Raw genomic sequence first — 12,851 nt, forward strand, 5'->3', positions numbered from 1 at the left:
TCTGCCTGCCCAGCTCCACAATATGGGATTTAGCACAAAAGTCTTATGGGTCACTTAGGACCCTCTAAAGTTCATAGCATGTGGGGAGCTTATTGCTTAAGTTTTATGGGACTCATGCAAGTAAGACCAAATAATATCTCTTGAACTCAATAAACCTGGAGGACTTTTAGATACAGTTAAAACAGTGCACAAGCCAGAAGTATTATTAGAACTGATTCACCTCAGGGCTGTTTTAGCCTGGGAAGCTTGCAGCTGGTTTATGTCAGGGTTACTGTGGTTGCAACATCCTGATGAAACCAATTTAAATCTCCCTTATTCATTTTTCTGCCCTGTTATAGCTGTCAGCAGTATGTAGACCCAGTGCTAACCTCAAGGATATCTTTGAAAAATAAAGGTAAACTTGAGTTTATTGGGTTTGGTTGAACAGATAAATCCCTGTAAAATATCAGGGGCTATCTAGACCTTCAGTTCAATGTAAATTCAGATGTTTGCCATAGAAACAAATGTGGGTTTTGGTTTTTTCCATACTGGAAGAAACTAATGAATTACAGCAGTGAGTTAAATAGTTTAGAAGATGAGTATGGATGACTGCTTAAGTCTACAGCAGCAAGCTTGTTCTATTTATAGCATAACCTCCTTTTCTTCTTCTTTCTATATGCATTTTAATAATTTACTTATTCACTAATGAAGTATTATGTGAGGTCAGTAACCCCGGTGTCCTGTTCTATACCATCACATGGAAAATGTGAGTTTAGGAGACTTGCTTCTAAGGTCAGACAAACAGGGCACATAAAGAAGTTGATCAGCTTGAGGGCAGAGGTAGTGATGCTGGTGTATTGGCATATATGCGTAGTCCTGTGATATTGATTTATCAAATGTACTGTGATGACACCATTGTATGACTGACAGTTTAATTTCAGAGCCTGGGATGACAATACATAATTATCCTTCTGCCTAGAAATAAGAGGGCAAGTTGAATGTTAATCCAGTTAAATAGTTCCAGGAAGGGAATTTTTTACTGGAAGAAAGTGCAGTTGCAATGCAGAGGATCCCCTGTGAATTAAGCAATACATTACTGAATGCACGACATCCTAGTTGGAAGTAAGATACAAGCAGAACCTCTTGTCATAGTTGAAAAGGGCACATAGAGACAAACTGGTATGGCAAGGTGTTCAGACAGCGTGAATGCAGAAGCAAGCTCCCAAAGGCAATGATAGAGGCTCTGGAATGGAAAATAAAGAGATAGGTGCTCTGCAGGTCAAGCAACATCATCATGTGTGTTCCCTTGATACCAGTGAATGTTACAGCAGTGCTAGATAGATAACTGACAGATATCAATGAGCAGTTTTTCTCCATACGCATTTTAAGCTTTTTGCTGCTAGTTATTCAAACTTCCTTCAACAATAGTTTCAGTTCTCTTCAGCCAAAAGGTGCTAGGAAAAAGCGGCGGGTCGTAGTAGTAGGGGACTCTACACTGAAAGGGACAGAAGCACTCATCTGCCGGCCAGACCCCATCTCAAGGGAGGTGTGTTGCCTACCAGAGGCAATGATCAGGGATGTGTCAGAGAGGCTGCCTGCTCTAGTAAGTCCCACGGACTATTACCCACTCCTGGTGATACATGTGGGTGCTAGGGATATAGATAGTAGTAGCCTGGGGAACATAAAGAAGGACTACAGAGCCCTGTGAGAGTGGTTAGGGGCTCTGGAGCTCAGACTGTCTTTTCATCAGTTCTCCAGGATACAGGGGAGGACCTAAAAAAAGCTAGGAGGATTAGGAGGTTAATAAATGGTTAAAAGGGTGGTGTCATAGTCAGGGGTTTGGGTGTCTTCAACAAGGGACCCAAGTTTGTAGGCCAGGTCTAGTGAGAACTGGTGGATCTGGTCTGATAAAGAAGGGAAAGAGCTGTTTTGGTAGGAGGCTTGCTAGGCTGGTCAAGAATGCTTTAAACTAGATGTGTTGGGGGAGGGGGGCATCATTCCATTCCAACACACCCAGTCAGTTGCCAGCACCTATAATAAATGCTTGGAGCAATGTAGAGATATCCCAGCTGCTCCAGCCAATGAGCCGGCTTCAGCTGGAGCTCGGCTCAGATGCCTCTATACAAATGCCTGTAGCATGGGGAACAAACAAGAGGAATTAGAGATGTGTGCATGTCTATGGGGGTATGATATAATAGGCATCACAGAAACATGGTGGGATGGCTCCTATGACTGGAGTGTTGGAATGGAAGGTTACAGGCTTTTTAGAAAAGACAGGCCTGGCAGGTGGGGAGGGGGTTTGCCCTTTATGTTAGGGATAGGCTGGAGAGTATGGAACTCTGTCTGGGGACAGGTGATCAGTTAATAGAGAGTTTGTGGGTCAGGGTTAAAGGGAGAACAGCGATGGGAGACATTACTGTGGGGATCTGTTACAGACCGCCTGATCAAGGAGAACCTGCGGATGAAGCACTCTATAGACAGATGGGAAAAGCCTCACGCTCGCAGGCCCTTGTTCTCATGGGGGACTTCAACCACCCTGACATCTGTTGGAAGGACGGTACAGCCTGGCACAAGCAATCCAGGAGGTTCCTCGATTGTGTGGAAGACAACTTCCTTCTGCAAGTAATAGAGGAGCCGACAAGGAGAGGTGCCATGCTTGACCTCGGGCTCATCAACAGGGAAGGGCTCGTTGGAAATGTGATGCTCCAGGGCAGCCTTGGATGCAGCGATCACGAGATGGTCGAATTTGAGATCCTCAGGATAGTGAGAAGAGCGTGCAGCAAGCTCACTGCCCTGGACTTCAAGAGGGCAGACTTTGGCCTCTTCAGGAACCTGCTTAGTAAGGTTCCATGGGATACAGCCCTAGAGGGCAGGGGGGCCAAGACTCTTGGTTGATATTCAAGGATCACCTGCTACGAGCTAAGGAGTGTTGCATCCCGACTAGAAGGAAGTGCAGCAGGAGGGCCAGGAGACCTCCTTGGATGGATAAGGAGCTGCTGAGGAAAATTCAAATGAAAAAAGAGGCTTATAAAAAGTGGAAGCAAGGACAGGCGGCCTGGGAAGAGTACAGGGATGTTGTCCGGGAAGCTAGGGACCAGGTTAGGAAAGCTAAGGCTCAGTAAGAATTAAACTTGGCTAGGGATATTAAGGATAACAGGAAGGGATTCTACAAGTACATAGCAAATAAAAAACAGACTAGGGAGAACGTAGGCCCCCTCAGGAAGCTCTTGGGAGAACTGGCTACACAGGATTTGGAGAAGGCTGAGGTTCTGAATGACTTCTTTTCCTCAGTCTTCACTGCCAAAGGCTCTGACCAAACCACCCAAGTCTTGGAAGGCAGATGCAGGGACTGTGAGAATGAAGACCTTGCACCCACTGTAGGAGAAGAACTGGTTCGAGACCATCTTAAGAACCTGAAAGTGCACAAGTCCATGCGACCTGATGAGATCCATCCATGGGTCCTGAAGGAGCTGGCGAATGAAGTTGCTAAGCCGCTGGCCATCATATTTGAAAAATCATGGCAGTGAGGTGAAGTTCCTGATGACTGGAAAAAGGGAAATATAACCCCCATTTTCAAGAAGGGGAAAATGGATGACCCAGGGAACTACAGACCAGTCAGTCTCACCTCTGTGCCTGGCAAAATCTTGGAGCAGATTCTCCTGGAAGGCATGCTAAGGCACATGAAAAACAGCAAGGTGCTTGGTGACAGCCAGCATGGCTTCACTAAGGGGAAATCCTGCCTGACCAATTTGGTGGCCTTCTGTGATGGGGCTACAGAACTGATGGACAGGGGTAGAGCAGTTGAGGTCATCTATCTGGACTTGTGCAAAGCATTTGACACTGTCCCGCACAACATCCTTGTCTCTAAATTGGAGAGACATCAATTTGATGGATGGACCACTCGGTGGATAAAGAACTGGCTGGATGGCCGCACACAAAGAGTTGTGGTCAACGGCTCAATGTCCATCTGGAGACCAGTAATGAGTGGTGTCCCTTAGGGATCGGTGTTGGGACCGGTCTTGTTCAACATCTTTGTCGCTGACATGGACAGTGGGATTGAGTGCGCCCTCAGCAAGTTTGCTGAAGACACCAAGCTGTGTGGTTCGGTTGATACCCTGGAGGGAAGGAATGCCATCCAGAGGGACCTCGACACACTTGTGAGGTGGGCTGATGCCAACCTCATGAAGTTTAACCATGCCAAGTGCAAGGTCCTACACCTGGGTCGGAGCAATCCCAGGCACAGCTACAGGTTGGGTAGAGAAGAGATTCAGAGCAGCCCTGCAGAGAAGGACTTGGGGGTGTTGGTTGATGAGAAAATGAACATGAGCTGGCTTCAGTGTGCACTTGCAGCCCAGAAAGCCAACCGTATCCTGGGCTGCATCAAGAGGAGTGTGAGCAGCAGGCCACAGGAGGTGATCCTTCCCCTCTACTCTGCTTTCGTGAGACCTCACCTGGAGTATTGTGTGCAGTTCTGGTGTCCTCAACATAAAAAGGACATGGAACTATTGGAACAAGTCCAGAGAAGGGCTACGAGGATGATCAGGGGACTGGAGCACCTCCAGTATGAAGACAGGCTGAGGAAGTTGGAGCTGTTCAGCCTGGAGAAGAGAAGGCTGCGTGGAGACCTCATAGCAGCCTTCCAGTATCTGAAGAGGGCCTATAGGGATGCTGGGGCGGGACTCTTCATTAGGGACTGTGGTGATATTACAAGGGGTAACGGGTTAAAACTTAAACAGGGGAAGTTTAGATTGGATATAATGAGGAAATTCTTTCCTGTTAGGGTGGTGAGGCACTGGAATAGGTTGCCCAGGGAGGTTGTGAGTGCTCCATCCCTGGCAGTGTTCAAGACCAGGTTGGAAGAGGCCTTGGGTGACATGCTTTAGCATAAGGTGTCCCTGCCCATGGCAGGGGGGTTGGAACTAGATGATCTTAAGGTCATTTCCAACCCTAACTATTCTATGATTCTATAAGATAAATGCTACTTGGCAAAAAGAAGACCAAGAGCTCCAAACTCTAATATACGCAGCTTCTGCCTGATGGACAGGGGTAGAGCAGTTGGTACAGAGAGGCAAGCAGGCAAGACAGTGCATGCCAAAGGATCAGAAAAAAGCCTGTCATGAGTAATTTCCCTGTAGGAAAATGAACCACTGACTATTATGCACCTGGATTTAAAATCTGAGGAAACAAAATTTTGGGGAACAGCAAGTCTCCAGAATCTGCTTCAGCAGCAGTTGAGAAAAAAAAATAAAATAGCATAGCTATATAAAAATCATAGAATCATAGAATGGTTTGGGTTGGAAGGGACCTTAAGATCATCAAGTTCCAACCCCCCTGCCATAGGCAGGGACACCTTCCAATAGACCATGTCACCCAAGTCTCTGTACAGCTTGGCCTTGAACAATGCCAGGAATGGAGCATTCACAGCTTCCCTGGGCAACCCATTCCAGTGCCTCACCACACGTACAGTAAAGAACTTCCTTCTTACATCTAACCTAAATCTTCCCTGTTTAAATTTGACCCCATTGCCCCTTGTCCTGTCACTAAAATAAGAACTCTACTAAAAAACTCAAAACTAAAAGGGTCAACTAAAAGAGTAAATGTTTGCGGTTAACATGAAGACTATTGGCAAGGTATCAAAAGCCCAGAAGGATGGCAGGATTTTTACCACACAGACTTCAGATATATCAACACACTCTACCATAAAGTTAAAGCAATCGACAGGATTTAATATAAGGATAATGGAAGACAAGTCAAATAAGAAAACAGGCTTTCAAATATTTGAGGCTACGCTGAAAGGAGGAAAATGGAAAATAATATAGAAACTGGCAGGTTAAATATCAATGCATATAAAGGGAGGTTGGAATAGAGTTTGAGGAGCAACTTGAAAGAGACATAAAATGTCATATAGACGCTTTTTCTAACAGATGAGGAATAAAAAGCCAGGCAGAAAGTTTGCAGGGCAATTGATGGCCAAACATAAAAGGGAAGTACTCAGAGAACATAAGGTCAGAGCAGAAACTGTAAAAAAATTTTGTTTGTAGCTGCGCTCTCTTTGGAGACTTTGGGAATATTTCCCATTGGAGTCCTTCTTCCCACTGGATGAATCGGAGGATGTGTCATGGTCTGAATTGTGGAAATGTGGAACCGCCAACAAAGTGAATGGTAACAAGTAACTGTACCCAGATGTTGTTCAGAACAGAGCTGTAAAACAACACAAGTCTGAAATAGCTGACCTATTAACTGTCACATGTATAACTTCTTGTTTAAAACCAGCTCCATACCAGCTGAAAGGAATTTCTTTGATTTGTCAGAAATAAGAATTCAAACCCATTGAAAACACCAGCTAAAGCAGTAAATACAGTGGTAGAGAGTATAATCAGTGAGCTGGAAAAGGGGTTAAACAGTGAAGTGGCAAAATTTGCTGATGATAGTGTGTTGTTCAGGGTAATCAAAATGAAGGCTGACTGTGAAGATTTGCAGGAGATCCTTATGATGCTAAGGGAGTAATAAAACAACAAATGAAACTGAACGCATAAATGTAAAGTAATGCCTGCAGGGAAAACAATCCTATATACATGGTAGACTCAGAAATAGTTTCTATCACTCAGGAGGAGGATTTTGAAAAATAAGACCTTACTAACAAACAATTAAGCTGCTAAAATGCTGGAATTATTTGGAAAAGAGTATGGCACGAATCCATAGCAGACCCAGAACTTGAAAATTGTGTGTGCTTCCAGTGCCATCATCTCAGAAAGTTTATAATAAAAATAAAAAAGATAAAGAGAAGAAGGATTGTTTAAGCTAAAACCAGCTTCCCTAAGAGTAATGGCACACAGCCCAGAAAATGATGGAGGGATGCTGTGCTAGACTTCTGTAAACAGAGAGTAACAAAGAAAAGCTGAATAGGAGTTAATTGTCCACTACCTTTTCTAATATAAGAACTCTGGGTATCAAATAGACCTTGCAGGTGATAGATTCAAAACAAATAGAAAAGAAACACTTCAAATAATGAATCACAAGTTCCTAAATGCCTGAGCTGAGTATGTATTAGGGCAGCACCACTAGATCCCTTCCCAGTTCTTTTATAAGAATAGGGACTCTCCTAAGATTTGGAGTGTTAGGGGTAGGATACTGTTCTCATGTCTAAGGAGAAGGTTACTATTCTCATGCCATAAAACAGAGTAATTTCATTCCTCTCCTTTCCGTTTTCTGAGTTTATTTGTTAAAGGCTCTTATCATGGCAGCAAAATATACAGACCTGGAATTGAACTGCTGAAGCAAGAGCTTCCCAAGAAAGCTGGGGATAAAGAGGTAATTTTAGTTTCTGTTGAACTTCAAGCAGAAGTCATTTTGGTTAGACGAGTATCTCCATAGAGAAAACATCCCTGTTAAAGCAGAACAATATTAGATTACAGGGTATGTGACACCATTTTTCCACATTCCAGTTTAGCGTTCACACAAGCTCTTCCTCCCAGATGTGACATTTCACCTGACACTTACTGCATGTCATGCACTGGCCTGAAGGCAGTAGGTGAAAGTGACATGGCGTTTAAAGAAAATGTTCCCAACAGCATTGTCATGATCTGCAATCCCATGAAATCACTACTGTTTATTTACAGTGGCTTGGTTAAAGATCTATACCAAGACTAAGGCCATAAAGCAGTGACCTAAAGTCTTAAATAGAATTCTATGTGAAATAAAATAAAGCAAAGGAAATATGCCACAATAATAATATTTGAAGATCTGCTGAGTGGTAAAATAAACACTGCCTCCATTTATCTGGCTATCAATCCGTGGAGAACACAAAGTAATTTGTAACACTGGAATGGTGAGACTTGTGAGCATCTTTTGGATCGCTTAACTCACATACGTGAAAATTCAGTGGGAAGACACAAGATCAAAACCATCCCTTTTCTAACCTCGTGTTACAGCCAACACTGAGTAAATAATAATTTCCCTTTCCTTTTCCCAGCAGTTAACATTCTTACCGTTTACTTCAGGAATTCCAGCTATCTCAATTTTAATTTAATATCTGAATAAATCTTGTAATGTGCACTAAGAAAGCATTTTTGTATATTCGTGTATTTTAAAAAAGAATTTACAAATAAGATGGATTGGTTTAAACAATGCATTTTAAAGCATACATGATATTCTATAAGGGTATTTAGGAGACAGGATGTGTGGATTATAGCAGTTTCCCTCTGCAGATGTGATGGACAGGCTTGGGAACCACATGGTACCTACTTTATGAAGGTCTGCTGGGCAGAAGAGGAGCTTGTGCATGGCAGATAGTGTGGCCAGCGGGTCCAGGGAGGTGATTGTCTCCCTGTATTGAGCACTGGTGAGGTTGCACCTCAGATCCTGGTTTCAGTTCTGGGACCCTCACTGCAAGTGAGATACTGATGTGCTGGAGCGGGTCCAGAGAACAAGGCTGGTGAAGGGTCTGGAGAATAAGTCTGATGAGAAATAACTGAGGGAACTGGGGTTGTTTAGTCAGGAGAAGATTCAGGGGAGACCTTATTGCTCTCTACAACTACCTGAAAGGAGCATGAAGAGACATGCAGATTGGTCTCTTCTCCCAAGTAACAAGGGATAGGACAAGAGGAAACAGCCTCAAGCTGCAACAGAGGAAGTTTGGACTGGATATTACGAAAAAATATCTTCACTGAGAGGGTGCTCAGGCATTGGAACAGGCTGCCCAGAGAAGCGGTGAAATCACCGTCACTGGAAGGGCTCAGAAATCATGTAGATAAGGCCCTTGGTGACATGGTTTAGTGGTGGACTTGGTAGTCCTTTGGTAAAGGTTAGACCTCATGGTCTTGAAGGTCTTTTCCAACCCAGCTGATCCTGTAATTCTATGTACTCACAACTGCAGTGCCTGCTGTGTGGGACAGGCCAGCTGCATCCCTGCAGCTCAGAGTGGCCCAGGGCTGTCCCTGTCAGCTTGATGGAAGATCTGTACCTGCCTGGCAGAGCAAAGTGCCCGTGGAGACGGGTGCTTGCACTGGCACTCAGGTGCAGGGTATGCCCATTCTTTCCCCTTGTATGTGCCTGATTCCATTGCCAAGCCAGGCCTTGCATTCATACAAGGAAAAGGATCAAGTCTGAGCTCAAATATGGACCAAAGAACAATACATATACACCCATGTTTCTGGGGTATTTTCCACCTAGTCCTCCCTCTGGGTTGTATTTTTGACTGCCTAGTTGATGGGTGTGAAGATGCTAACGCTTTTGCACAAGAAAAACAGAAAAAGCCATTGTTGTTCCTAACAACTGGCTATTCTGGTACATAAAAATCAGAATTACAAGGCTGTTCTTTCCTTCTGGGTATCCTTGTGCTGCATTTACCACATGCTTCCAGATTTTCAGCAAATAAGGTAGGAATGCACAGTCAATCTCACTCATGACAAGGCTGCCACACTTGCCATGCAAGCCACTGAACACTGAACAGAAATGTTGCTGGACAAAGCAATAGATAAAACCCTCAAAGATTCAGTGCAGTGCTTAGCAGCAGTGAAAAAACAAATCTACGCTGTATAAATAGAAACAATGCCTATAATTTGGCAGATATAGTTTTAGAATTATTTCAAGTGGATAGCAGTATGCAAACATGAACAATATGCACGGAAGTTACTATTCAGGGATTAGTATGAGGGGGGAAAAGTGACTGGAGTAGTGTCTGAGTACATATTCTGGGGTTACAGAGAGGGTAATGGAGCAAATAGCCTGGTTCTCAGAGGGAAGCTGTGTGAGGAGTTCCAAAAGGTTTTCTCTCCCCATTTTATATCCATGAGGCAAAAAAAAAAAAAAAATTATTCTGAAACAAATATATAAATAATCTACTTAGCACTGAAATCCTGATGGCATCAGCTCTTCCCATAATTTAGTGTGGTTTTGATGAAGCCCTTACATACTCAGAGCAGGGAAAAGAAAAAGGAATGACCAGGAGAAACAGTCTGAAAGGTGACTTATTTAGTTATCTTTGGGGGATTTAAAGAAATGAAGAAGAAACAGCAAAGAGCCTGGGGCAATGACACTGCTGAATGTCTTGCCTTCTTTACACTTTGCATCTCCTTAAGGCTTCTCATTAGAACCAAATCTCTGGTCTGAAACAGTAGGAGTCAGCAGGATAAATGTACTGTAAGAAACACATTTTCATCCAACAGTTCAAAAGCGTCATTAAAAATGGTAAAGCTTAATCTGTCCGCTGTGGGCTGTAGCAGCAGACAGCATGGGTGGGGCCTCAGTGCGAGTCTTGGCTGCCTGTTTTTTTTTTGGGAGGTTGAATAAAGATATTTATTCTTAGAAGAAAATAGGTCAATTATTTTCTATGGTAACTGGAAAATAAACACACAAAGTGGCAGAAAAACATCTATCCCCTGTTAAAAAAAAAAAAAAGGAAAGGAAAAAAGAAAAAAACAAGTAAAAGGTTACTTTGTAATATTCGTTGCTAAACTATTTTTTAAGTTAAATTCCATGTTGGCTTTTTACAGCCTTGCAGAGCACAGTCCACATTGCTGGGAGCGGATGGAATTAGATCTGAGAACTGCTGTTGAAGCTGAACCTTAGCCTGAGTCTGATCTAGGCCACTGCTGATGAAGAGTTACACCTGGATGCTCATACAGCAAGAAGCGTGAATCACGAACACAGTCTCACTTCCAGCAGGATTCATGTGTGCATCATTTGTATATAAATTAAATTTGCATCTTCAAATATGTCAGTACTAATGTGTTGTTGAGGTCAGAGAGAAGGTACTTACTTACTTACTTCATCTCTGCAGAAGCCAGTGCTACTTGCTTTCAACAGGGCAGGCAGCCTGCAGTTCATTCACTTGTCATAAGCTCAAACCATCTTTGTTTCTGTAGATAGAGTCTTCCTTCCAAAAGTCAGAGAGTTTCCTTAGAGGGAGGAAAGGAGCCTCCTGGCTCCATTCAAAAGAAAACTGACTGACTTCCTCACCCTTTTTCCTCCCTTTAACTAAAGGGAGCCTTACCCCTTCTCAGACTGGGACAACTTTCAGTTGTACGTCTCCTGGTCAGCCTCTTCCTCTTTGTTGACAATATGTTAGGCCTTTGATTGTGAGAAAAGACAGGGAACATATACTGTTATGGTCTATACTTGTCAACTGAGACTCAAATTCTTATTTCTTCTATAAATTTGGAGTAACTCAATGGATTTGAGCTGCAGGATTCACTTCAAACTTAGAGTCAATTGATATCAATTGATGAAGCTTTACAGAAGCACAGCTAACATAGGATGCCAGCCTATTTTCGTTGGAGAGCTCAGAGTTGTCTGAGTTATTTCAAGGCAAAGGGATCAAAATGGTGGACTATAACTAAAGTCTGGTGTTATAAAATCACAGTATCTCTGAATACCATGAAAAGCGGACAGCAGCAGGAGTGCAGCAGTAGGCACGGCACTGAAACTTAAACCTATGAAGTTATTAAAAAATATCTTCACTTTCCCCATGAGTGGAGAGGAAAACATGGAACTACTGTTAGCAGCATGTTTTGATCAAAGCAGCTGTTAGATCAGGATTTCCTAAGATCTGCCAGTTGGGAAGAAAACTTAGCAATGGATTCAATCACATCTCTTTTATGCAACTTGACTTACAGGAATGTATAAATCCCACTTCTTTGACTGCAGAAAAACCCCAAACAACCTATGACAGCTTCTTCACTTACCCCTTCAAGATTCCTTCTGCCAGAACCTTAATCCAAGAGTCACCTCTCCAGGCTTCCCACAAGCTTACACAGCAGAGCTGTTCAGACTGCTGAAGCTGCTTTTTCTCTCTCTTCCACTGTGTAGTCTCACCCCTCGTATCCCCAAGCCGTATCATGCACACACAAGCACACAAGCACATACACACACACACTCACAGGTACTTTTCCTACCACCTCATTCAGCCAAAGTATCTCTGCTCAGACTATTCAAATTCCTGAGCAGCTTTGTCTTGCCTTTATTTTGTGTTGAGTATCTAAAAATGCAAGAGTCCCAGGGTCAGAAACAGGGGAAGAAAAATCCAGCCTTGAGGGGTCTTCAGCCCTAAAAGCAGGCAGAATATATGCTCTAGTGACAGCTTCCTTAAATTATTTTTCTTTCATCAAACAAAAGTGAACTGTGAATTGCACTCTTTCTGGGGAATAGACTCTTTTTCATCCGAGTGCTTTAAGCAAGGGGGAAGAATGAACACCTGTCCTTGCTTGCTCTAAGTGCTCCAGCACTCACTGTTCTTTCCAAGTTCGAGACATGGTCCAGCAATGCAGACCTCTCTTAGCAAGTAAAATGTGATGCAGGAGTCATCACATTTGAGCATGTTTTTCAGATAAGGTCTGTGAAGGATCCTAGGTAAAGAGTCATAAAACAGCTAGATAACAACAGAGCTGAATTCCCAGATTAGGTTGCTTCTGAATATGTATGGTATCTACCTTTAGGTGTCTAACTAACTTCTGATCTCTAAGTACTTTTAAGATTAAATATTTTGAGGCAGTAGGCTTTCTGGACCTCCTTCTTGAAATTCCTACCTTTATGCAGCATAGCTGAAGTGGAGGCAGTTTGTGCAATGTCTTTGGTTCTGATATTCTTTTTCAGTCAAAATAGCACTGTTTACCTCAGTGATAGTAATCTTTTTTTTCCGCTGCAAATGAATAAGTATTGAGCCCAGGGGCTGTGAGCCACTGTAGCATAACTCTAATAGGCTCTTCCTCTTAAGTAATTTTAATAAGTAAAGATGCCAAAGGGTACTTGGGTTTGGAGAACAACACTGTTTTCACAGTTTCTACCTTCTGGGAACACTGCATGAACTTCTATTAGTACAAAACACCTCTGTTAAAAGAGACCAGGCATGAAACTGATGAAGCCTTTTTCATCAA

This window comes from Pezoporus flaviventris, unplaced genomic scaffold (genome assembly GCF_033815535.1).
Source record: "Pezoporus flaviventris isolate CSIRO_AGI_PZ_B2104156 unplaced genomic scaffold, CSIRO_AGI_Pfla_v1 ptg000066l, whole genome shotgun sequence".
Lineage (NCBI taxonomy): Eukaryota > Metazoa > Chordata > Aves > Psittaciformes > Psittacidae > Pezoporus > Pezoporus flaviventris.